Source organism: Bos javanicus, chromosome 12 (genome assembly GCF_032452875.1).
Source record: "Bos javanicus breed banteng chromosome 12, ARS-OSU_banteng_1.0, whole genome shotgun sequence".
NCBI classification, from domain to species: Eukaryota; Metazoa; Chordata; class Mammalia; order Artiodactyla; family Bovidae; genus Bos; species Bos javanicus.
In genome coordinates, this window is record NC_083879.1 from 49,291,595 (window position 1) to 49,318,709 (window position 27,115).

Genomic DNA, 27,115 nt, shown 5'->3' on the forward strand with positions numbered 1-27,115 from the left:
TCGTGTTACTCTTCAGGCTATTTTTCTCATTTTTAAACTATGTTTGACTCAGTAAATCTATTTTTCTCTCTATTACTTCTGTTTTTATTCTCTGTAGGCAAAAAGGGCCAGCACCCACAGATTTAAGAAAGCACACGTGCTTTATTTATTTTGAGCAGTGTAGTTGGAACTAGTGCACCAAGCCCCTACTTCCTCATTCATTTTCGTCATTAGCTTTTTTTCTGATTGAATTCTATGAGTTATTTGTGTCGTGCTTATTACCATGGTGATTTATAAACCAAAACCATGTGTGTGATTTGAGGGTGATGAGGAGCTTTCAGCGACTGAGTGAAAGTGATGGTTAGGGTTCCTGCACCCGCTCTGCATCCATTTCTACCACCTGAGGCAGAAGATTTTGATGTAGGGGAAGGTGATGTTTTCATAAAAAGAGAAACATTTTCATGATTAGAGCTCATTCAGGAGATGACAATAATACCGCATTACTAATGAGTGTCAACCTGTTTGTCTGTCTGCTTTTCTTTGTCTCTGTCAGTTTGTCTGTCTCTATCCCCTTCTCTTAAAATTTAGGACTACAGACAAGGACCAGGAGATGACAGGTGTGACTGAATCAGTGTCTCTTTTAGAGTCTCATGCCCACTCTCCTAAGAACTTGACTCTCTGGTCCCTTAAAGACAAGTAAACACACACACACACACACACACACACACACACATTCTCTATACATTCTCACAAGGAGAAACTGGGAAACCCATGTCTAGTGCAAACCTGCTCAACTAGGAGACCTCCCAGACTCCCGTTCTCAGCCACGTGCCTTGGAAGGGGCTCAACTGATCTATGGCAAGAGAAGGAGTGGCTACTGAGAATGTGATCTCTAGAGAGATCCCTTAATTATTATTTCCTAGAATCTGGTCTGGAAAGAATAGCTAGTGATTGTTTTCTCATTATAAAGACTGATAATGAGAATTCAAGGCCCTAGATAAGAGTTTTGAGAGATTTAAGAATATTTTTTAAACAGTGATCAGAAAGGAGAGAGAACCCTTTCTTATTTAGTCTCTGCTAAGTGAAGGGACATACCTACTGGTCAAGAGTTTCAACACCGAGTGTGTGGTCACCAAATGCATGCCTGAGATATAGGTAAGTTTCTAGATCAAATCTTTCTAGGATCTACAAGGTAAAAGAAATCACTTTCCCTGCCCTCAAGGTTTTTTATATGAGGGAAGGCAGAGTTGACATTAATTCACAATTACTATTGAAATCTGATAGAAATACGACGGGTATATATACAATGGTGGGCATCTCAGTGAGATTGCAAGATCCCAAAATAGGGTATATTTGAAATGAATTTTTATGAAATAGAAGTTAGCTAACTTAAGGGAGAGTAAAGAATTCTGTTAAAGAAAACAGAATGGAAAGGAAAGGAGGAATGACTAGCACGGTTTGTTTGAGGAACAGCATATAGTTTTCCATTTACAGAAGGAAAGAGCAGTGTGGAAGAGGAGACTAGATGATAGATATGATCAAATCATGGAGCTTTGTGGGCTAAGCCACGGGATATGGACTTTTTGAATACCACTGTAGGTTGCCCAAGAACGATCATTAGATTTTGACTGAACTCTACTAGTCTAGTGGTAGCATAAGAAGGATGGGAATGGACTGGAACTGGGGGTACAAGTTAGCCTGAGGTTCAGTTGCAGTCTTGGCAGGAAAGAGATGGCACTTTCCAGGGGCTAACTGTAGATGGATTACTGAGGGACTATTTATAGGGGTGTGAGCAAGGTTAAGGGAATTAGCAAAGGATGGTGAAGCATCCAGGGAACCATAATGGTAGGAAGCTCTTCGTGCTTTATGTCTATCACCAGAAGCTGAAACCAATGGGAGGCTGCAGAGAAGAAAAGCTAGACACTGCAGTAAGTAGAGATTACCTCTTGAAGTATAGAATACAGTTTTATACAGAAGTGAAGAGAAAGTATCCTTTTATAAAAAGAATTGGAGTATAGATGCTTTACAATGTTGTGTTAGTTTCTGCTGTACAGCAACATGAATCAGCCACACATTTACGTATTTCCCTTCTTCCTTGGATTTCTTTCCCATTTAGGGCACTGCAGAGCACTGAGTAGAGCTCCCTGTTCTATACAGTAGGATCTCATTAATTGTCTATTTTATAAATAGTCGTGTATTGATACGAATCCCAATCTGCCAATCCACCCCATCCCCACTCCCCCTTAGTATCCATACATTTGTTCTCTACGTCTCTGTCTCTATTTCTGCTTTGCAAATAAGTTTATCTAGAGAGAAAGTGTCTTGAGGTGGAAGTATGATGGGAAATAAAAATATCCAGCATGGTTGCCTAGCATTGTCATCAAGGACAGAAACAAGGAAGACCTGAAGTCAGGTAGTGGGGCTCTGGAAAAGTAAATAGATATGAGAAATTTTAAGGAGATAGACTCAATGGTATTGGCTAGTGGTGTGTTTGTGTGTGTGTGAGAGAGAGAGCGAGAGAGAGAGCAAAGGGAAATGGAAACCTCTAGGTAGGACAATTTGTGCATTCTATTCCTGACAAATGGATGAACTGTTTTTTCATTGATAAAAAAGATTTCACAGATATATGCTGTGTTCAGTCTAGCAAAAGTTACATTTGGAGGCTCCTGGAATGTCTAGACAGAAAAGACAATTATATCTCCATTTAGAGGTCAGATGAGAAATCAGGATCAAAGATGGGGCTGCACACTTAGGAGATGTGGGTATATGCATCATTTTCAAAGCCATGGATGTGGATGAGATCATCCAATGAGAAAGTGCATATAATGATGTGAAGAGAAGAGAGCTGACTGTGAGCCTGGGGCTCACATCCAAAGGGGCAGCTGGAGTAGGGGGGTCCAGAAAGGAAAACAAAGAAAGAAAATGTTCAGACAGAAGAAAAATAAAACAGAGAGAAAAACACTGTTTCACAATAATGGGGAAGAAAAGAGCTTCCAGAAGAAGGAGTGATCAAGAGAATAATTCGGAGAGAAGTCAAGCGAGGTAAAAATCATATAAATTCCCATTGGTTTGAGTATAGCATGGAGATCATTAGTAACCTTGGAAAGAATAGGTTTAGTACAGGAGTTCACATGCCAACATGTGTTGTGAACTGTCATCTGGCAGATGCTCTACCTACTGATTGGACCTATCTTATGAACAGCTCTTTAGAGATAAATGTGAGATGAAAGCCAGCATTTGGGGACCGGAGTTCTCAATGAGCTTAGAGAGAAGAGTATTTGGGGGTGAAAAGTGGTAAGTTGAAAGGCTGGGCTTTTGTGGTAAAAAGAACAGTTTGTGCTTTATGGTTGTAAAAGTCATGCCAAGTGTATTAGTCAGCAAGGGCTGGTATATCAAAATACCCACACTGGATGGCTTAAACAACAGAAATTTATTTCTCACAATCTGGAAGCCCAAGATCAAGCACAAGATCAAGGTGCTAAGATCCAGGCAGTGTTGATTTCTTTCAAGACCTATCTCCGTGGCTTAGAGATTTCACCTTCCCTCTGTGTCCTCCCATGGCCTTTCCTTTGTAGGCGGGCATATTTGGTATCTTCCTTTTCTTACAAAGACACCAGTCTTATTGGATTAGGATCCACCCTCATGACCTCATTTAACCTTCAGTTCAGTTCAGTTGCTCACTTGTGTCTGACTCTTTGCGACCCCATGAACTGCAGCACGCCAGGCTTCCCTGTCCGTTACAAACTCCCAGAGTCCACCCAAACCCATGTCCGTCGAGTTGGTGATGCCATCCAACCATCTCATCCACTGTTGTCCCCATCTCTTCCAGCCCTCAATCTTTCCCAGCATCAGGGTCTTTTCAAATGAGTCAGCTCTTTGCATCAGGTGGCCAAAGTATTGGAGTTTCAGCTTCAGCATCAGTCCTTCCAATGAACACCCAGGACTGATCTCCTTTAGGATGGCCTGGTTGGATCTCCCTGCAGTTCAAGGGATTCTCAAGAGTCTTCTCCAACACCACAGTTCAAAAGCATCAATTCTTTCATGCTCAGCTTTCTTTATAGTCCAACTCTCACAACCATGACCACTGGAAAAACCAGAGCCTTGACTAGATGGACCTTTGTTGGCAAAGTAATGTCTCTGCTTTTCAATATGCTATCTAGGTTGGTCATAACTTTCCTTCCAAGGAGTAAGCGTCTTTTAATTTCATGGCTGCAATCACCATCTGCAGTGATTTTGGAGCCCAGAAAAATAAAGTCTGACACTGTTTCCACTGTTTCCCCATATATTTGCCATGAAGTGATGGGACTGGATGCCATGAACTTCGTTTTCTGAATGTTGAGCTTTAAGCCAACTTTTTCACTCTTCTCTTTCACTTTCATCAAGACGCTCTTTAGTTCCTCTTCACTTTCTGCCATAAGGGTGGTGTCATCTGCATATCTAAGGTTATTAATATTTCTCCCGGCAATCTTGATTCCAGCCTGTGCTTCTTCCAGCCCAGCATTTCTCATGATGTACTCTGCATATAAGTTAAATATGCAGGGTGACAATATACAGCCTTGATGTACTCATTTTCCTATTTGGAACCAGTCTGTTGTTCCATGTCCAGTTCTAACTGTTTCTTCCTAACCTGCATATAGGTTTCTCAAGAGGTAGGTCAGGTGCTCTGGTATTCCCATCTCTTGCAGAATTTTCCACAATTTATTGTGATCCACACAGTCAAAGGCTTTGTCATAGTCAATAAAGCAGAAATTGATGTTTTTCTGGAACTCTCTTGCTTTTTCCATGATCCAGCAGATGTTGGCAATTTGATCTCTGGTTCCTCTGCCCTTTCTAAAACCAGCTTGAACATCAGGAAGTTCACGGTTCACATATTGCTGAAGCCTGGCTTGGAGAATTTTAAGCATTACTTTACTAGCGTGTGAGATGAGTGCAATTGTGTGGTAGTTTGAGCATTCTTTGGGCTTCCCTGGTGGCTCAGAGGGTAAAGGGTCTGCTTGCAATGCAGGAGACCTGGGTTTGATCCCTGGGTTGGGAAGATCCCCTAGAGAAGGAAATGGCAACCCACTCCAGTATTCTTGCCTGGAGAATCCCATGGACAGAGGAGCCTGATGGGCTACAGTCCACGGGGTCACAAAGAGTCGGACACAACTGAGCGACTTCACTTTTACTTTCACTTTGAGCATTCTTTAAGCCCTGTCCCAAGATACAGTTACATTGGGGGTTAAAGCTTCAGATGTGAATTTTACAGAGACACAATTCAGTCCATAATAGAGTGTGGGTTAGGAGAGTGAGCTACTGTAGTGAAGAGTGAGTGAAGATCATCCAAATGGAGACAACTCAACAACTTGTACTCTCCCAATAATGCAACCCTGCATTTTGTGATTGAACTTTTTTGAATCATTATCTTCCAGTGGAGTTTTTATTGAATTTGCAAAATGAAGCTAGGAAGAAAAGCATAGCCATCAGTAGTAGTATAATTATTATGCTTATCTATAAAACATGTGAGACATTTATCAAGAAAACTTGATCAGTTAAACATTTCATAATTTTTTGTAGGACACTTTTGTAAGTCAAGTTGAAGAGTCTCTCTTTGTATATGTTTGTATATATCTATCTATCTATATCTACCATACTCACATACATGTATATTTTTGCCTCTGTAGAAATGTGTTAGAAGGTGAATATAGTTGATATGGAAATTCATGTGGAATAGTTTAGAATGAAAGTTCCACAAAATTCACATGGGATAGTCTACTTTTTCACATAGAATTATGAAATATGAAGTAGTTTTATATGTGGTCACTTAATGAATTAAATGATCACATAATGATTAATCATTCAGTTCAGTTGCTCAGTCATGTCCAACTCTTTGTGACCCCATGGACTGCAGCATGCCAACCTCCCTGTCCATCACCAACTCCCCACAGTTTACTCAAACTCATGTCCATTGAGTCGGTGATGCTATCCAACCATCTCATCCTCTGTCGTCCCCTTCTCCTCTGTCTTCAGTCTTTCCCAGCATCAGGGTCTTTTCCAATGAGTCAGCTGTTCGCATCAGGTAGCCAAAGTATTGGAATTTCAGCTTCAACATCAATCCTTCCAATGAACACCCAGGACTGAACTCCTTTAGGATGGACTGGTTGGATCTCGTTGTAGTCCAAGGGACTCTCAAGAGTCTTCTCCAACACCACAGTTCAAAAGCATCAATTCTTCTGCACTCAGCTTTCTTCACAGTCCAACTCTCACATCCAAACATGATGAGAAACCATAGCTTTTACTAGATAGACATGAATTTGAGCAAATTCTTGGAGACAGTGGAGGACAGAGGAGCCTGACATGTTGTAGTCCATGGAGTCGCAAAGAATCTGACAACTGAACAGCACCGACAACAAAAATGGTCCTCGACACATGCTCAGCTGTGCTTGTGTGTATTTACAGTGCACTTATTTTCACAGCTGGACATGCCTGGAAAAGAACAAAAACAAAAACCAATCAGGTATTACTTGTTAGTGTCAGTTCTCTAGAGATGGAACTGAGGCTCACGAACTAATTAGCAAAAGATTAGCAAAACATTTGCAAGAAAGAGTTTAGCTGCCATTTCCCCCCCTACACTCTACATTAGCACAAATTCAGTAATTTCTTTAAGTAAATTAAGCTGTTTTAAAGTTTACTCATTAAACACACATTCCTCAAGAAGCATCAGCATGTTATTTTAAACTTTAGAGGCTACTGTACCATCTAGTTAGCTAGCTTTTTAGTCTTTAACTCAGAAACAGGGAAAGGAATGCTACCCAAATCCCTGGCTCCTGGCCCTAAAAACTGGAACCTGGACCCGAAAGTCCCTTTACTGTCCAGGGTTCAGTTTGCTCTTCTGAAAGATGAGGCATTTGGTATAATCTCTTCTCACTCTAAACTCCTATGTTCCCATAACTTTTGCTTTCCAAGATTTCTAGGAATTTTTTGCTTGCTTGCTTGCTAAGAGTCTTCAGTTGGATCTGACTCTTTGTGACCCCAAGGAGCGTAGCCCACCAGGCTCCTCTGTCCATGGGACTCTCCAGGCAAGAATACTGGAGTAGGTTGCCATTTCCTTCTCCAGGGGATCTTCCTGACCCAGAGAATGAACCTGCATCCCTTATGTATCCTACATTGGCAGGTGGGTTCTTTACCAATAGCACAACCTGGGAAGCCCTTCTAGGGATACACAGGAGTCAACTCTGATTCAGATATAATTCTCGACCCTAGAAGCTAAAATACCAAGGCTACAGCACAGCTGGCACTGGAAATAGTAAATTATGCAGACGGCTTTGGCATACAATGGTGTCTCAGTTTGTCAAAAGGTACTGTGAAAAGTCTCAAAACGAGATTAACTGTATTCTACTTAATTGAACCATATCATAGGTGAGAAAGCAATGGAATGAATTGATTAATCAAATATGATCATTGCCAGAACTCAAGTATATTAGAAACCATTGGAATAAGTTATCACACACAGACCAGAAAAGTCTATTTTTTTAAAGTGAGGAAAAATCAAGGTTATAGAAGCATTGATTGTGTAAACATAGAAGGAATAAATTTTGTTATACAAAGTAAAAAGACATTTGAAACTTAATAAATGCCAAAAGACCTTTAAAAAAGGAAATAAAATTGAAGATCACATCACTAGATTATATTTCAAGGTGGGGCAACCCAAGATGGGCGGGTCATGGTGGAGAGATCTGACAGAATGTGGTCCACTGGAGAAGGGAATGGCAAACCACTTCAGTATTCTTGCCTTGAGAACCCCATGAACAGTATGAAAAGGCAAAATGATAGGATACTGAAAGAGAAACTCCCCAGGTCAGTAGGTGCCCAATATGCTACTGGAGATCAGTGGAGAAATAACTCCAGAAAGAATGAAGGGATGGAGCCAAAGCAAAAACAATATCCAACTGTGGATGTGACTGGTGATAGAAGCAAGGTCCGATGCTGTAAAGAGCAATATTGCATAGGAACCTGGAATGTCAGGTCCATGAATCAAGGCAAATTGAAAGTGGTCAAATAAGACATGACAAGAGTGAATGTTGACATTCTAGGAATCAGCGAACTGAAATGGACTGGAAGGGTCAATTAAACTCAGATGACCATTATATCTACTACTGTGGGCAGGAATCCCTCAGAAGAAATGAAGTAGCCATCATGGTCAACAAAAGAGTCCGAAATGCGGTACTTGGATGCAATCTCAAAAACGACAGAATGATCTCTGTTCGTTTCTAAGGCAAACCATTCAATATCACAGTAATCCAAGTCTATGCCCCAACCAGTAACGCTGAAGAAGCTGAAGTTGAATGGTTCTATGAAGACCTATGAGACCTTTTAGAACTAACACACAAAAAAGATGTCCTTTTCATTATAGGGGACTGGAATGCAAAAGTAGGAAGTCAAGAAACACCTGGAGTAACAGGCAAATTTGGCCTTGGAATATGGAATGAAGCAGGGCAAAGACTAATAGAGTTTTGCCAAGAAAATGCACTGGTCATAACAAACACCCTCTTCCAACAACACAAGAGAAGACTCTACACATGGACATCACCAGATGGTCAACACCGAAGTTAGATTGATTGTATTCTTTGCAGCCGAAGATGGAGAAGCTCTATACAGTCGGCAAAAACAAGACCAGGAGCTGACTGTGGCTCAGACCATGAACTCCTTATTGCCAAATTCAGACTGAAATTGAAGAAAGTAGGGAAAACCACTAGACCATTCAGGTACGACCTAAATCAAATCCCTTATGATTATACAGTGGAAGTGAGAAATAGATTTAAGGGCCTAGATCTGATAGATAGAGTGCCTGATGAACTATGGACTGAGGTTCATGACATTGTACAGGAGACAGGGATCAAGACCATCCCCATGGAAAAGAAATGCAAAAAGCAAAATGGCTATCTGGGGAGGCCTTACAAATAGCTGTGAAAAGAAGAGAAGCGAAAAGCAAAGGAGAAAAGGAAAGACATAAACATCTGAATGCAGAGTTCCAAAGAATAGCAAGAAGAGATAAGAAAGCCTTATTCAGTGATCAATGCAAAGAAATAGAGGAAAACAACAGAATAGGAAAGACTAGAGATCTCTTCAAGAAAATCAGAGATACCAAAGGAACATTTCATGCCAAGATGGGCTCAATAAAGGACAGAAATGGTATGGACCTAACAGAAGCAGAAGATATTAAGAAGAGGTGGCAAGAATACATAGAAAAACTGTACAAAAAAGATCTTCATGACCCAGATAATCATGATGGTGTGATCACTGACTTAGAGCCAGACATCCTGGAATGTGAAGTCAAGTGGGCCTTTGAAAGCATCACTATGAACAAAGCTAGTGGAGGTGATAGAATTCCAGTTGAGCTATTTCAAATCCTGAAAGATGATGCTGTGAAAGTGCTCCACTCAATATGCCAGCAAATTTGGAAAACTCAGCAGTGGCCACAGGACTGGAAAAGGTCAGTTTTCATTCTAATCCCAAAGAAAGGCAATGCCAAAGAATGCTCAAACTACCGCACAATTGCACTCATCTCACATGCTAGTAAAACAATGCTCAAAATTCTCCAAGCCAGGCTTCAGCAATGTGTGAACCTTGAACTTCCTGATGTTCAAGCTGGTTTTAGAAAGGGCAGAGGAACCAGAGATCAAATTGCCAACATCCGCTGGATCATGGAAACAGCAAGAGAGTTCCAGAAAAACATCTATTTCTGCTTTATTGACTATGCCAAAGCCTTTGACTGTGTGGATCACAAGAAACTGTGGAAAATTCTGAAAGAGATAGGAATACCAGAGCACCTGACCTGTCTCTTGAGAAATTTGTATGCAGGTCAGGAAGCAACAGTTAGAACTGGACATGGAACAACAGACTGGTTCCAAATAGGAAAAGGAGTATGTCAAGGCTGTATATTGTCACCGAGTTTATTTAAGTTATATGCAGAGTACATCATGAGAAACGCTGGACTGGAAGAAACACAAGCTGGAATCAAGATTGCCGGGAGAAATACCAATAACCTCAGATATGCAGATGACACCGCCCTTATGGCAGAAAGTGAAGAGGAACTCAAAAGCCTCTTGATGAAGGTGAAAGTGGAGAGTGAAAAAGTTGGCTTAAAGCTCAACATTCAGAAAACAAAGATCATGGCATCCGGTTCCATCACTTCATGGGAAATAAGTGGGAAACAGTGGAAACAGTGTCAGACTTTATTTTTGGGGCTCCAAAATCACTGCAGATGGTGATTGCAGCCATGAAATTAAAAGACGCTTACTCCTTGGAAGGAAAGTTATGACCAACCTAGATAGCATATTGAAAAGCAGAGACATTACTTTGCCAACAAAGGTCCGTCTAGTCAAGGCTATGGTTTTTCCTGTGGTCATGTATGGATGTGAGAGTTGGACCGTGAAGAAGGCTGAGCGCCGAAGAATTGATGCTTTTGAACTGTGGTGTTGGAGAAGACTCTTGAGAGTCCCCTGGACTGCAAGGAGATCCAACCAGTTCATTCTGAAGGAGATCAGCCCTGGGATTTCTTTGGAAGGAATGATGCTAAAGCTGAAACTCCAGTACTTTGGCCACCTCATGCGAAGAGTTGACTCATTGGAAAAGACTCTGATGCTGGGAGGGACTGGGGGCAGGAGGAGAAGGGGACAACAGAGGATGAGATGGCTGGATGGCATCACTGACTCGATGGGCATGAGTCTGAGTGAAGTCTGGGAGTTTGTGATGGACAGGGAGGCCTGGCGTGCTGTGATTCATGGGGTCGTAAAGAGTCAGACACGACTAAGCTACTAATCTGATCTGATCTGAGGGTAATGTGATGTAAAAATAAAGGTTCTCCAATAATTCTTGGCAGTGGCCAGAGGACTGGAAATGGTCAGTTTTCATTCCAATCCCAAAGAAAAGCAATGTCAAAGAATGCTAAAACTACCACAGAATTGCACTCATCTCACACTCTAGTAAAGTAATGCTCAAAATTCTCCAAGCTAGGCTTCAACAGTATGTGAACCTTGAACTTCAGGTGTTTCAACTGGATTTAGAAAAGGCAGGGGAACCAGATATCAAATTGCCAGCTTCCATTGGATCACCGAACAAGCAGGAGAGTTCCAGAAAAATATCTACTTCTGCTTTATTGACTACACCAAAGCCTTTGTGTGGATCACCACAAACTGTGGAAAATTCTTAGAGAGATGGGACTACCAGGCCACCTGACCTGCCTCCTGAGATATCTGTATGCACGTCAAGAAGCAACAGTTAGAACTGGACATGGAACAACAGACTGGTTCCAAATAGGAAAAGGAGTCCATCAAGGCTGTATATTGTCACCCTGCTTATTTATCTTATATGCAGAGTACATCATGAGAAATGCTGGGCTGGATGAAGCACAAGCTGGAATCAAGATTGCTGGGAGAGATATCAGTAACCTCAGATATGCAGACGACACCACCCTTATTGCAGAAGGTGAAGAAGAACTAAAGAGCCTCTTGATGAAACTGAAAGAGGAGAGTGAAAAAGTTGGCTTGAAACTCAACATCAGAAAACTAAGATCATGGCATCTGGTCCCATCACTTCATGGCAATAGAGGGGGAAACAGTGGCAGACTTTATCTTTTTGGGCTCCAAAATCACTACAGATGGTGATGTTGCCATGAAATTAAAAGAGGCTTACTCCTTGGAAGAAAATTATGACCAACCTAGACATCATATTAAAAAGCAGAGACATTACTTTGCCAACAAAGGTCCATCTAGTCAAAGCTATGGTTTTTCCAGTAGTCATGTATGGATGTGAGAGTTGGACTGTGACGAAAGCTGAGCCTGGAAGAATTGATGCTTTTGAACTGTGGTGTTGGAAAAGACTCTTGAGGGTCCCCTGGCCTGCAAGGAGATCCAGCCAGTTCGTCCTAAAGGAAATCAGTCCTGAATATTCATTGGAAGGACTGATGCTGAAGCTGAAACTCCAATACTTTGGTCACCTGATGCAAAGAACTGACTCATTGGAAAAGACCCGTATGCTGGGAAAGATTGAAGGTGAGAGGTGAAAGGGATGACAGAGGATGAGATGGTTGTATGGCATCACCGACTCAATGGACATGAGTTTGAGTGAACTCCAGGAGTTGGTGGTGGACAGCGAAGCCTGACGTGCTACAATACATGGGGTCACAAAGAGTCAAACATGACTGAACAACTGAACTGAACTGAATTGAATAATTCTTGAGCTAGATTCTAGGTAACCTAACATAGTTAGGAAAATCCTGAAGCACTAACAAGACATTAGTAACCAGCAGTTTTGGGCCCTGGCTATAACATATATTGAGCAGTTCAAAGTAATTTTTGTTACATACTATTTACGGCAATTTCTAAGTACAAACTTTGTTATTAGGCCAAGAATGTACATGCTTTAAGAGCTCCAAAGGAAAGAAATCAGAAAAAAGAATGAAATAGAAAGAGTAGTATCAACTCAAGGAGATGTCTGGAATACCAAGGTTCTATCTAATAGAAAAACAAAAGAAGGTAGATTTTAAAACTGATGAGAGAGAATTAGGAGCTCTATGACATTTCAGTTAAAATTCTGAATCTGGAACAAAAGTGGAAAAGCAATCTTAGGATTAAAAAGTTAGTTTATTAAAAATCCAGCTTAAGTATTTTTTCTCCATTGCTGCAAAATACCTTTTTTATTGAAAAGGAAAATGATTTTCTAAACATCATGAATTTAATTTTTTCTGGTTATAGAATATACCAATCTTGCTTTCCATTCTGTCTTCTAAATGACAATTCCAGGCTAGTAAACATCCATGATACCCGTCGTCCAGCCACCTCCAGTGTTCTCATACCCAAGAATGAATGTGGGATTCATCTGTGTATCTATAGAGTCATCTAATCTATTCTTTTGTAGGTCAGCTGGTAAAGAATTCGCCTGCAATATGAGAGTCCTAGGTTCTACCCCTGGGTTGGGAAGATCCCCTGGAGAAGGAAAAGGCTACTCACTTCAGTATTCTGGCCTGGAGAATTCCATGGACTGTATAGTCCATGGGGTCGCGAAGAGTCTGACACAACTGAGCAACTTTCACTTTCACTGTCATCACCCCTATCCTATGGCAAATGTGGTTTTTGAAAGTTAAAAAATATTGTTATTGCATTTTACTAAATTAGCTAAAATTTAATCTTAGAAGGCTCCAGGTGCTTTGGAATGTACTGAAAAAGAACTTGGGGGAGGGAGGAAGGAAGTTTCTTTTTGAATTTGAGGAAGGTGGAATCTTGAGACCCTTCACGGTTAATTCCTGAATAGCAACTTCTGCAATTTCTCCAACAATCTCCTCTCACCTTGGAATCAGATGCATGATGATTTCAACTTTCTAGGATCATGTAATTCATTAAGTTATAGGTGCCACACTAGGTATCATTCAATATTACTCAAGATGTTTTAGATGCTAAAACATGGCAATTTAAATTTCCTCTTTGAGTCTGGCTTGGCATTCAGGCTCTGTAGAGGAAGTCTTATGAGTCTTAAAATTTTAGGACCAATATTTTAAAGCAGAAGAAACTGAACCAGACCTGCCTGTGAGTGTTTGAGGGTCTCCTATGGAGGAGTGCATTTGCGGTGGCCTGCCTCAGGGACAAAGACACTGTCAGCTGCAGTCTTGGGAGGCGCCTATTGGCCTAAGTCAATAGTTTTAGCCCTACTATAGAGCCTATAGAGCCTCAGGCCAAACAGCTAACAGGGAGGGAGCACAGCCCCACTCTTTTAGCAGACAATTGGGTTAAAGATTTACTGAACATGGCCCTGTCCACCATAGCAAGACCCAGTTTTCCCCACAGCCAGTTTTTTAATGAAGCTATGAGTCATGGCATGCAGGATGGGTCATGGTGGAGAGTTTTTGACAAAACATGGTCCTATGGAGAAGGGAATGGCAAACCACTTCAGTATTCTTGCCTCGAGAATCCCATGAACAGTATGAAAAGGTAAGAAGAAATGATACCAGAAGATGAACCTCACAGATCAGTAGGTGTCCAATGTGCTACTGGGGAAGAGCTGAGAAATAGCTCCAGAGAGAATGAAGAGTCTGGGCCAAGGCAGAAATGACGCCCAGCTGTGGATATGTCTGGTGGTGAAAGTAAAGTCCGATGCTGTAAAACCACTATTGCATAGGAACCTGGAATATTATTAGGTCCATGAATCAAGGTAAATTGGACACGGTTAAGCAGGAGATGGCAGGAGTGAACATTGACATTTTAGAAATCAGTGAACTAAAAGGTACAGGAATGGGTGAATTTAATTCAGATATCTATTGTATCTACTACTGTGGGCAAGAATCCCTTAGAAGAAATGGAGTAGCCCTCATAGTCAATAAAACAGTCTGAAATGCAGTACTTGGGTGCAATCTCAAAAACAATAGACTGACCTCTGTTTGTTTTCAAGGCAAATCATTTAAGATCAGTAATCCAAGTCTATGCCCCAACCACTGATTTTGAAGAAGCTTAAGTTGACCAGTTCTATGAAGATCTACAACACTTTCCAGAACTAACACCAAAAAAGGGTGTCCTTTTCATCATAGGGGATTGGAGTGCAGAAGTAGAAAGTCAAGAGACCCCTGGAGTAACAGGCAAGTTTGGCCTTGGAGTACAAAATGAAGCAGGGCAAAGGCTAACAGAGTTTTGTCAAGAGAACATGCTGGTCATAGCATACACCCTTTTCCAACAACACAAGAGAGGACTCTACACATGGACATCACCAGATGGTCAATGCTGAAATCAGATTAATTATATTCTTTGCAGCTGAAGATGGAGAAGCTCTATACATTTGGCATAAACAAGACCTGGAGCTGACTGTGGCTCAGATCATCAGTTCCTTATTGCACAATTCAGGCTTAAATTGAAGAAAGTAGGGAAAACTCTAGCCCATTCAGGTATGGCTTAAATAAAATGCCTTATGATTATGCAGTGAAGGTGATGAATAGATTCAAGGGATTAGATCTGGTAGATATAGTGCCTGAAGAACTATGGATGGAGGTTAGTAGCATTGTACTAACTAGGACGCAGTGACCAAAACCATCTTAAAAACAAACAAATGCAAGAAGGCAAAGTGGTTGTCTGAGGAGACTTTACGAATAGCTGAGGAAAGAAGAGTTCTAAAAGGCAAGAGAGAAAGGGAAAAATATATCCAACTGAATTCAGCGTTCCAGAGAATAGCAAGGAGAGATAGGAAAGCCTTGTTAAATGAAGAATGCAAAGAAATAGAGGAAAATAGAAGAATAGGAAAGACTAAAGATCTCTTCAAGAAAATTAGAGTTACCAAGGAAACATTTCATGTAACAATGGGCATGATAAAGGGAAGAAATAGTAAGGACCTAACAGAAACAGAAGAGACTAAGAAGAGGTGGCAAGAATACACAGAAGAACTATACAAAAAAAAAGTCTTAATGACACAGGATCCACAATAGTGTGGTCATTCACCTAGGCAGACATTCTGGAATGTGATGTCAAGTGGGCCTTGGGAAGCATCACTACAAACAAAGCTAGTGGAGGTGATGGAATTCCAGCTACGCTATTTCAAATTCTAAGATATGATGCTGTTAAAGTGCTGCACTCAATATGCCAACAAATTTGGAAAACTCAGCAGTGGCCACAGGACTGGAAAAAGTCAATTTTCATTCCAATATCAAAGAAGGGCAATGTCAAAAATGTTAAAACTACAGCACAGTTGTACTCATTTCACATGCTACCAAGGTAATGCTCAAAATCCTTCAAGCTAGGCTTCAACAGTATGTGAACTGAGAACTTCCAGATTTACAAGCTTGATTTAGAAAAGGCAGAGGAAGAACCAGAGATCAAACTGCCAACATCCACTGGATCATAGAAAAAGCAACAGAATTCCAGAAAAACATCTACTTCTGCTTCATTGACTATGCTAAAGCCTTTCATTGTGTTTATCACAACAAACTATGGAAAATTCTTCAAGGGATGGGAATAACAGACCATCTTACTTGCTTCCTGAGAAACCTATATGCAGGTCAAGAAGCAACAGTTAGAACTGGACATGGAACAATGGACTGGTTCAAAATTGGGAAAGGAGTATGTCAAGTATGTATATTGTCACCCTGCTTATTTAACTTACATGCAGAGTACATCATGCAAAATGCCAGACTGGATGAAGCACAACTGGAATGAAGATTGCTGAGAGAAATATCAATAACCTCAGATATGCAGATGATACCACCTTTATGGTAGAAAGTGAAGAACTAAAGAGGCTCTTGATGAAACTGAAAGAGGAGAGTGAAAAAGCTGGCTTAAAACTCAACATTAAAAAATGAAGATCATGGTATCCAGTCTCATCACTTCATGGCAAATAGATGAGGAAACAATGGAAACAGTGACACATTTTATTTTCTTGGACTTCAAAATTACTGTGGATTATGAGTGCAGCCACGAAATTAAAAGTCACTTGCTTCTTGAAAGAAAAGCTATGGCAAACCTAGATAGCATATTAAAAAGCAGAGACATCACTTTGTTGACAAAGGTCTGTATAATCAAAGCTATGGTTTTTCTAGTAATCATGTATGGATGTGAGAGTCTGACCATAAAGAAGGCTGAGCGCTGAAGAACTGGTATTACTGAAATGTGGTGCTACAGAAGACCCTTGAGAGTCCTTTGGATAACAAGGAGATCAAACCAGTGAATTCTATAAGAAATCAACCCTGAATATTCATTGGAAGGACTGATGCTGAAGCTGAAGCTTTAATATTTTGGCCACCTGATGTGAAGCGGCAACTCATTGGAAAAGACCCTGATTCTGGGAAAGACTGAAGGCAGGAGAAGGGGGTGACAGGACGAGACAGTTGGGTGGCACCCGTGAACTACATGGACATGGGTTTGAGCAAACTACAGAATATAGTGGAGGACAGGAAAGCCTGGCATCCTGCGGTTCATGGGCTTGCAAAGAGTCAGACAGGACTTAGCGACTGAACAACAACAATTTTAAAGCAGACATTCTTCATGGACTAAGTCCACAGGTTTTTCAGAAGAGTTGGCCTGCCTCCCAAACCATGCCACAAAATGTACAGTTGTACCTTTCAGATCTGGCTAACTAAACATGCATTTCATTTTCAGTTGTAGACTCAACGTGCGTGAGATAAACAAGCAACCTTTGAGGGTTGAGTTTTAGTAGCAACAGGAATGTGCATAAAATTGAGCTTTGCTTTACCTTAGGATTCTCTCTCACTGGTGACTAATGGACACTTTTTGTCATAGAGTATTAAAGGTATTACTTACATGGTTGTGGCCTATTTATCTACTGCAGTTGTATTCAGTGAGTTCATTTCTAAAAGATTTCACTTCTTTTTTTCTGGAAGGAATTTCTGTCATTTATTTGAGAAGGCAGTACTTTTCTTGCCCCCCGCACATCAACCAAGCACTGCATTCTCCCTCACACAGCATCCATCAAACGACAGTCATCAAGGAAAGAGAGTAGGGGAAAAAAGAATCTTCCCATGTAACTGGGCATCTTTTCAGACAAAGCTCATGTAGCATCAGACAGTCATATTAGAAGGCGCTATATAAACACAGGCAGGAAGGGTAGTGCTAACACTCTTTCCCTCTATTAATAACTAAAAATAATCTGTAATTTAAAGCTATATATTAATAGAATATGGCCCATTTTGTTTCAGTTCAGTTCAGTTCATTTCAGTCGCTTAGTCATGTCCGACTCTTTGCGATCCCATGAATCGCAGCATGCCAGGCCTCCCTGTCCATCACCAACTCCGGGAGTTCACTCAGACTCACGTCCATTGAGTCAGTGATGTCATCCAGCCATCTCATCATCTGTTGTCCCTTCTCCTCCTGCCCCCAGTCCCTCCCAGCATCAGAATATTTTCCAATGAGTCAACTCTTCGCATGAGGTGGCCAAAGTACTGGAGTTTCAGCTTTAGCATCATTCCTTCCAATGAAATCCCAGGGCTGATCTCCTTCAGAATGGACTGGTTGGATCTCCTTGCAGTCCAAGGGACTCTCAAGAGTCTTCTCCAACACCACAGTTCAAAAGCATCAATTCTTCAGCGCTCAGCTTTCTTCACAGTCCAACTCTCACATCCATAATTACCACAGGAAAAACCATAGCCTTGACTAGATGGACCTTTGTTGGCAAAGTAATGTCTCTGCTTTTCAATATGCTATCTAGGTTGGTCATAACTTTTCTTCCAAGGAGTGTCTTTTAATTTCATGGCTAAAGTCACCATTTTCAGTGATTTTGGAGCCCCCAAAAATAAAGTCTGACACTGTTTCCACTGTTTCCCCATCTATTTGCCATGAAGTGATGGGACCAGATGCCATGATCTTCGTTTTCTGAATGTTGAGCTTTAAGCCAACTTTTTCACTCTCCTCTTTCACCTTCATCAAGAGGCTTTTGAGTTCCTCTTCACTTTCTGCCATAAGGGTGGTGTCATCTGCATATCTGAGGTTATTGATGTTTCTCCCAGCTTGTTTCCAGCCCAGCGTTTGGAATCTTGATTCCAGCTTGTGCTTCTTCCAGCCCAGCGTTTCTCATGATGTACTCTTCATATAAGTTAAATAAGCAGGGTGAGAATATACAGCCTTGATGTACTCCTTTTCCTATTTGGAACCAGTCTGTTGTTCCATGTCCAGTTCTAACTGTTGCTTCCTAACCTGCATACAGATTTCTCAAGAGGCAGGTCAGGTGGTCTGGTATTTCCATCTCTTTCAGAATTTTCCAGTTTCTTGTGATCCACAGAGTCAAAGGCTTTGGCATAGTCAATAAAGCAGAAATTGATGTTTTTCTGGAACTCTCTTTCTTTTCTGATGATCCAGCAGATGTTGGCAATTTGGTCTCTGGTTCCTCTGCCTTTTCTAAAACCAGCTTGAACAACTGGAAGTTCAAGGTTCACGTATTGCTGAAGCCTGGCTTGGAGAATTTTGAGCATTACTTTGCTAGCGTGTGAGATGAGTGCAATTGTGCGGTAGTTTGAGCATTCTTTGGCATTGCCTTTCTTTGGGATTGGAATGAAAACTGACCTTTTCCAGTCCTGTGGCCACTGCTGAGTTTTCCAAATTCCATGGCATATTAAGTGCAGCACTTTCACAGCATCATCTTTTAGGATTTGAAGTAGCTCAACTGGGATTCCATCACCTCCACTAGCCTTGTTCATAGTGATGCTTTCTAAGGCCCACTGGACTTCACATTCCAGGATGTCTGGCTCTAGGTCAGTGATCACACCATCGTGATTATCTGGGTCATGAAGATCTTTTTTGTACAGTTCTTCTGTGTATTCTTGCCACCTCTTCTTAATATCTTCTGCTTCTGTTAGGTCCATACCATTTCTGTCCTTTATTGAGCCCATCTTTGCATGAAGTGTTCCCTTGGTATCTCTGATTTTCTTGAAGAGATCTCTAGTCTTTCCCATTCTGTTGTTTTCCTCTATTTCTTTGCATTGATCGCTGAGGAAGGCTTTCTTATCTCTTCTTGCTATTCTTTGGAACTCTGTATTCAGTTGCTTATATCTTTCCTTTTCTCCTTTACTTTTGGCCTCTCTTTTTTCACAGCTATTTGTAAGGCCTCCCCAGACAGCCATTTTGCTTTTTTGCATTTCTTTTCCATGGGGATGGTCTTGATCCCTGTCTCCTGTACAATGTCACGAACCTCATTCCATAGTTCATCAGGCACTCTATCAGATCTAGGCCCTTAAATCTATTTTTCACTTCCACTGTATAATCATAAGGGATTTGATTTAGGTCATACCTGAATGGTCTAGTGGCTTTCCCTACTTTCTTCAGTTTAAGTCTGAATTTGGCAATAAGGAGTTCATGGTCTGAGCCACAGTCAGCTCCTGGTCTTGTTTATGATGACTGTATAGAGCTTCTCCAACTTTGGCTACAAAGAATATAATTAATCTGATTTCGGTGTTGACCATCTGGTGATGTCCATATGTAGAGTCTTCTCTTGTGTTGTTGGAAGAGGGTGTTTGTTATGACCAGTGCATTTTCTTGGCAAAACTCTATTAGTCTTTGCCCTGCTTCATTCCATATTCCAAGGCCAAATTTGCCTGTTACTCCAGGTGTTTCTTGACTTCCTACTTTTGCATTCCAGTCCCCTATAATGAAAAGGACATCTTTTTTGGGTGTTAGTTCTAAAAGGTCTCATAGGTCTTCATAGAACCGTTCAACTTCAGCTTCTTCAGCATTACTGGTTGGGGCATAGACTTGGATTACCATTTTGTTTAGTGAACATAATAAATGCAGCTCCTGCTATACATATTATAAATAAATATATTAAAGAAATGCTTGACCTGGAAGAAAACCTGGCATATACTTCAGCTCAGAATTTACCAGGAGTTTTGTTAGCTTATTGTCCTAATAATTCATTTGTTTGTTTGTTTACCAGAACACTAATGAACAAAATAGTCTAACAGGATGGCTAATTACATGAGGTACATATTGATGACATTTAGAAGCCAGTACAATTATGATTTTATAATTACTGCCTATAGCAAATACACTGAGTCCCATGAGAGCCAAAGCAATAACCTAGAAACACTTTGCTTTCCTGCTGGAAGTATATATTTTGATTCCCTTTTTGGTAATTTCAGTTAGACCTTGACTGCAACAGTCAACTGATCATACTGGACTTTATTATGCTAAGACAAATTTTATCTTTGATTCAGTATTCTATGTATGTGGTAATACAGATATTAGAACTGCATCACATTCCTATTATATCTGGTATAGCTTTAACCCTGGTACAAGTTATGGTTTCTCCTCGCTAATTTAGTTCTATCTATAAGACTGACTAGAGTTCTGTAAGATGATGTCCTGCTTTGATGATGATGTAGGATGATGCCTTTGACTTCCTAAAAAGAGTACCTCTATTTGGAATGTATTTAATATGAGATTTCAAGAAGTTAAAGATGATAAAGATTAGAAGGACTGGATGTCAAGTTATGAAAGATAATTTGTCAAAAATTTAAGTGAATTATTATAATTTAATGAACAAACATAATGTAATTATTAATAAGTTTAATGACATGTATACACAGTAATAGGGGCTTCCCAGGTGCCTCAGCAGTAAAGAATCCACCTGCAAAGCAGGAGACACAGGTTCAATCTCTGGGTCAGGAAGATCTCTGGAGAGGGAAATGGCATCCCACTCCAGTATTCTTGCCTGGAAAACCCCACGGACAGAGGAGCCTGACAGGCTGCAGTCCATGTGGTTGCAAAGAGTTGGACATGACTTAGCGACTGAATAGCAGCAGCAGCATACATAATAATGTTTGCTTAGTATGATCAGAGTTATTGGAAAGCAAAACGTCTGTATGGAAAAAATCTTTACCTGATTCATAATGTGTTAACTTGTGTTTTACCTCGTTTAGCGTACTTGAAGGAAAATGAACATTTATTGAATACCTACTATGATCTAACTATTATACTGGGTGCTGTATATGCTTTAGTGCACTTAATGCTCTCTTTGATACTAGCTAATAAAGAGGAGGAGCCTGGTAGGCTGTAGTCCATGGGGTCGCTAGGAGTCAGACACAACTGAGTGACTTCACTTTCACTTTTCACTTTCATGCATTGGAGAAGGAAACGGCAACTCACTCCAGTGTTCTTGCCTGGAGAATCCCAGGGACGGGGGAGCCTGGTGGGCTGCTGTCTATGGGGTCGCACAGAGTCAGACACGACTGAAGCGACTTAGCAGCAGCAGCAGCAGCAGTAAAGAGGAAATGTAACTTGATCATGGTCAAGGAGACAGGTTTACTCAGGGCTGTTTTACTAAAGCTACACAGTAATGTTTCCTCATTTAAATACACCAAAAGCCACTTTAAAGATCATTAACTTTGTTAAAAGCTATAAGAAAAATGAATGCTTCTCTTTTTATTGCTTATTTTTGAATATTTTCAGTAGTAATGATTAGAAGCTGAAAACAGCTAAATGGTTGAACATATATAATTTGCTTCTTACAGAGCATGTTTCATCTCATGACTCCCAAACTAATTACGATACTAGATTTATCTATTAATTTCAAAAAGAAAGTAAATACTGTTATGGTGAGAGTCCATAAATACCAACCTACTTGGTGCTAAAGGAGCTGGTCTCCAATCTATGAAGCACTTCATAGTCATTACCAATTCAGGAGCCAAGAAGTCTTCAAGCACTGACTCTCTTGACTGCTTCTAAGCTCTCTCGCAGATTTGCCAGACAAGTCAGGGTCTTCTTTTCTCCTAGATTCACTAAGAACCCATTTTGTTTTTTCCTAATGTTTTTAACCATCCATTTACATTTCCATAGTCTCACAATTAATTTATTAAAGTCACAACTTTAGATTTATTATGTGGTTGTTGATGGGTGTCTTTATTTTACCTGTATTATTGACTGATTTATTGATTGATTAACTTAACACACAGTATTGAGAGTGAACCACATGTAAGACTCTAATCTGGATGTCCTAGGATGAAATAAGATGACTGTTAATTGATGCTTGACTTCAAGAGGGTTAGTTGCTATCTAATGAGCAAGACAAGCATAGGAAGAACAAACTATAATTCATACCAGAATTTGATTAAGATACATGTAATGGGAGAAACAAGTGATTAACTTTTTCTTAGGGGAACAAATCATATCATTTCTTGGCTCAAAACCTTTAGTGTTTCTCCACTATGCTTAGGCTTACACAGTCTGTATCCAACATTCATTTATTCAATGATGACTTAATTTTAACCATTCCAACCTTATCTAACCACTAGCCTCCAGTACTCAATACACCCTTAATACATTCATTATAATCCTGATAAAACTACCTCCTCCAGAAACTGTTCCTTGACCAGGCCCATCTAAAATGCTTTCTTTCTTTTGGCAACCTGTGCAATTTAATATAATCATTTAATACATTGGATTAATAAATGCTTCCCCCCCGCCAAGTACTGGAGAAGACAATGGCACCCCACTCCAGTACTCTTGCCTGGAAAATCCCATGGACGGAGAAGCCTGGTGGGCTGCTGGCTATGGGGTCGCACAGAGTCAGACACGACTGAACGAGTTCACTTTCACTTTTCACTTTTCACTTTTATGGATTGGAGAAGGAAATGGCAACCCACTCCAGTGTTCTTGCCTGGAGAATCCCAGGGACGGGGGAGCCTGGTGGGCTGCCATGTATGGGGTCGCACAGAGTTGGACACAACTGAAGCGACTTAGCAGCAGCAGCCCCAAGTACTTAACTGCAATTCAAACCTCCTAGAAAGAGATCAAGTCTATATTTATTTCTCTGCAGTATCTCATGTTATATATGATACAGAGCCAGTAAATATTTGGTGATTGATCTATCTCAGAGGTCAGAGAGCCTGCTTGGTTGACTATTTTTACCTTTGCTGAGAGGTTCCCTGTAGGAGTCTTTGAGGATGCTTATGTTGCTAAGGCTAAAATGCAGTAATATTTATCTATTATAACAGTTTGTATCTGTATTTTTTTTTTCTAATTTGGCTGTAGTATCTTTTTAAGATCAAATTTTCACCACTGAGATTGTATTGTCATTGAAAATAAGAAATAAAATTCAGTTTACCGTCAACTTATCATAAAATACCAATCAATATGTGAAAAGAGCTTGGCTAGAAAAACAAAACAAAACAAAACATATATTCAATGCAGTATAACATACATACTGCACATTGTGATATTTGCACAAATCCCAAGAATATAGCTTGATGAATAACCACCATACAGATCAAGAAACAGAATATTCCCAGTACTTCAAAAGTTCCCTTCTACTTCCCTCTATTGTCATAGATTTTCCAAAATATTTTTTTTCCAATTTGCATTCCCTTCATCAGTATGCCAAATTCTCAGTTCTTCCATTTCTTCAGTACCCCTTAGTTTTGTCAAAATATTTAACTTTGGCTATTCTAAGTTTTTCAAGGGGTGTGTAATGTTATGTTTTATTTTACAATTCCTGATAACTAACGAGACTAGCATGTTTTCCTGTGTTTACTGGCCATTGGTATATCCTCTTTTATAAAATACCTTAGACTTTTGCTCATTTTTCTATTAAGTTCTTCATATACTTGGCATAAGTGTTACTTGTTTATAAATGTTTCAGACACTATTTTCTCCTATCTGTGGCTAACCTCTTATACTCTCTTGAAGGTTTCTTCTGAGATACAGAATTTCTTAGTTTTAATTTATGATTAATGATATTTTAGTTCTGTTTAGAAAATCTTTGCCTATTGCAAAGATTTGAAGACAACTTCTTGCATTATTTTCTAGAAGCCTTACTCTGGCACCATTAACATTTAGATTAATAATCCACCTGGAATTGATTTTTGTATATGGTCTTAGTTAGGAGTCAACATTCAGTTGATTCCATGTACTCATCCAATTAACTCAGGATCATCTACTGAAAAGTCCATCCTTTCCCAGAATCACTTTTTGCAGTATAATTTTTGTAATGTCAGTTCAGTTCAGTTCAGTCACTCAGTCGTGTCCACCTCTTTGAGACCCCATGAATCACAGCATGCCAGGCCTCACTGTCCATCACCAACTCCCGGAGTCTACCCAAACCCATGTTCACTGAGTCTGTGATGCCATCCAGCCATCTCATCCTTTGTCGTCCCCTTCTCCTCCTGCCCCCAATCCTTCCCGGCATTAGGGTCTTTTCCAATGAGTCAACTCTTCACATGAGGTGGCCAAAGTACTGGAGTTTCAGCTTCAACATCAGTCCTTTCAATGAACACCCAGGACTGATCTCCTTTAGGATGGACTGGTTGGATCTCCTTGCAGTCCAAGGGACTCTCAAAAGTCTTCTCCAACACCACAGTTCAAAAGCATCAATTCTTTGGCATTCAGCTTTCTTCACAGTCCAACTCTCACAGCCATACATGACCACTGGAAAAACCATAGCCTTGACTAGATGGACCTTTGTTGGCAAAGTAATGTCTCTGCTTTTCAATATGCTATCTAGGTTGGTCATAACTTTCCTTCCAAGGAGTAAGCAAGTGTCCTTAAATGCCTGGGTGTTTTTCTGGATTTTCTCTCTTGCTCTAGTTCTGCAATTTCTGTTCTGGACCTTCTCTACCCTTTTGTTAATACTGCTGCTGCTGCTGCTAAGTCACTTCAGTCATGTCCGACTCTGTGTGACTCCATAGACGGCAGCCCACCAGGCTCCCCCGTCCTTGGGATTCTCCAGGCAAGAACACTACATTGTCTTAATTATCATAGCTTTATTATAAAACTTTGGGGCTTCCCTGGTGGTTCAGGAGTAAAGGATCTGCTTGCAAAGCAGGAGTGCAGGAGACTCAAGTTTGATCCCTGGATCAGGACGATCCCCTGCAGAAGGAAATGGCAACCCACTACAGTATTCTTGTCTTGAAAATTCCATGGACCAAGGAGCCTAGAAGGGTAGTCCATTGGGTCCCAAAGAGTTGGACAAGACTTAGCAACTACAATAGCAACATTATAGAACTAAAAATCTTCCACTTTTATTCTTATTTAAAATTATCTCAGTTATTCTTGGTCATTTAGATTAAGTGTACACATTTCCATAAAATATAATCTGAGGACCTTTTATTGAAGGGGGTTGCGGTGATCAAGTTGAAGAGAATTCAGTGTTTCAAATTATGAAAAAGTCTCGATTAATTTTTCCTTAAAATATTATATCATCTTTGTATAGAGTTTGTGCTAGTTTTTGAAATTACATTTATTGTTAGATGTTTCATGTTTAACATTGTCATTGTAAATGTGACTTCTTAAATTTATTTTATATAAATTTGTTGCTATTATATACACATAAAGTTGCTTTGAAATATAACACTGGCCTTGTATCTAGTGACTTTGCTAAATGCAATTATTAATTCCAAAGGAATGCCATGTTAACTGCATTAACTCCTAAACTCCTGATTAGGAGTCAGGCCAATGAAGAAGGCAAAATACATATCAGGATGAGTTTTTCTGAAGGTTCTTGGGATAAAAAACATGGAACACAAAGGCAAAGACTGAAGTAAGTAACAGGTAAGCAGTTTTGTTTGTTGTTGTGGTTTAGTCACTAAGTCCTGTCCTACTCTTTTGCTACCCCATGGATTGTAGCCTACCAGGCTTCTCTGTCCATGGGATTTCCCAGGCAAGAATAATACAGTGGGTTGCCATTTCCTTCTCCAGGGGATCTTCCTGGCCTAGGGATCGAACTCACGTTTCTTGCATTGGCAGGAGGATTCTTTACCACTGAGCCACCAGGGAAGCCAAGGAGTCTTAGGAAGGCTTTTAAAGAAGGAAAGAAATTAGATGAATTGGAACAAAGCCTTAACATAAGCACAATTTGGAGTTGGATGAATTTCATTTCATAATAAAGACCTGATTAATCTATTTGGGAAAGCTTGAAGTTGGAAAACTTTAACAGAGCTAGAACTTGGAGATGTGCTTTCTTGGAAGTTTTATTAACAAATGGCCAGGCAAAAGGTTTTATTCCAATTGTCTTGAATCACATCTGCATCTCATCTGGTATAATCTAAGCCTCTGTATTTGTCTGTCTTTCACAACATGCGTACCAGATAATTTAGATTACAGTGAAACAATTAATATAAGCCACCATGTTTTCTCTCATGCCAGATACTTTGAATGAATCATCACATACATTATATCCATTCCTTTAATAAGCTCAAAATCCTCCATGATAGATGTGATTATTTTAAGCTTATAAACATAGTATATTTGTTGGAGCTCTCTTGTTCTAAGAAAGAGAAAACTTGTTTGAAAAAGTTTAAGCAGAAAGCTTAATTTGTAGGGAGAAGTATGCCAGGTTGGAGAAGGGCATGGCAACCTACTCCAGTATTCTTGCCTGGAGAATCCCACGGAGGACAGAGGAGCCTGGCGGGCTACAGTCCATGGGGTCACAAAGAGCTGGACATCACTGAAGTGACAGCATGCATGCACACACCTATGCTAGGTTATCTCAGAATAAACCATCTGTGAGACTGCAGCTGGGCTTTGCAGACAGCTGGAGAGACTTAGATCTCAAGGCCATCAGGATACTGTCTATCATCACTGTTGTGTTTGTGGTCTTAGTTTTCCTCCCCCTCTGTTTCTTTCTCCTATTTATTTCTGGTTTTCTCTCCATAATGGAAACACTGTTGCTAATGACTCCTGAGCTT